Here is a 737-nt window from a genome sequence, read left to right as displayed (position 1 = left end):
GACGGTGGTATTTCTTTTAAAAGCCCTGTCTGTGATGTCTCTCAGATGTCCGACGGTAGTATTTCTTTTAAAGCCCTGTCTGTGATGTCGCTCAGATGTCCGACAGTGGTATTTCTTTTAAAGCCCTGTCTGTGATGTCGCTCAGACGTCCGACGGTGGTATTTCTTTTACAGCCCTGTCTGTGATGTCGCCCAGACGTCCGACTGTGGCATTTATTTTAAAGCCCTTTATGTGATGTCGCACAGATGTCCGACTGTGGCATTTCTTTTAAAGCCCTTTATGTGATGTCGCCCAGACGTCCGACTGTGGCATTTATTTTAAGCCCTTTATGTGGTGTCGCTTAGACGCCCAAGTGCGGCATGCTTTTTATTTATTTACCTTTCGAGGCGTCGCTCCAGACACCAGATCGGCTTTTCAGTTTTTATTTTATCTTATTTATCAAGTCCTGAAATTCTTATCATTGTTATGAGCATCATCCTTTATCCATGACGCATGCATGCATTCATTGATTATATCTTTTGTCTGAACTGTCTTGCGAGTACTTTCAAGTACTCACCTGGCTTGTTGATTTGGCCAGATGCTGATGAAGGCGATCTCTTGGATGACGAGTTTGATAGCGAGTCCGACGCCTAGAGGAGTCCCAGTCAGTCTCGTGCGATCCTGTCTTGATCATTGTATTATCCGCTTCCGCAACCCCGAATAAATCCATCGAGCCTCATCTCGACGCTCGATGTACT

Source organism: Triticum dicoccoides, chromosome 7B, assembly GCF_002162155.2.
Source record: "Triticum dicoccoides isolate Atlit2015 ecotype Zavitan chromosome 7B, WEW_v2.0, whole genome shotgun sequence".
NCBI classification, from domain to species: Eukaryota; Viridiplantae; Streptophyta; class Magnoliopsida; order Poales; family Poaceae; genus Triticum; species Triticum dicoccoides.
This window is presented reverse-complemented; position numbering follows the sequence as displayed.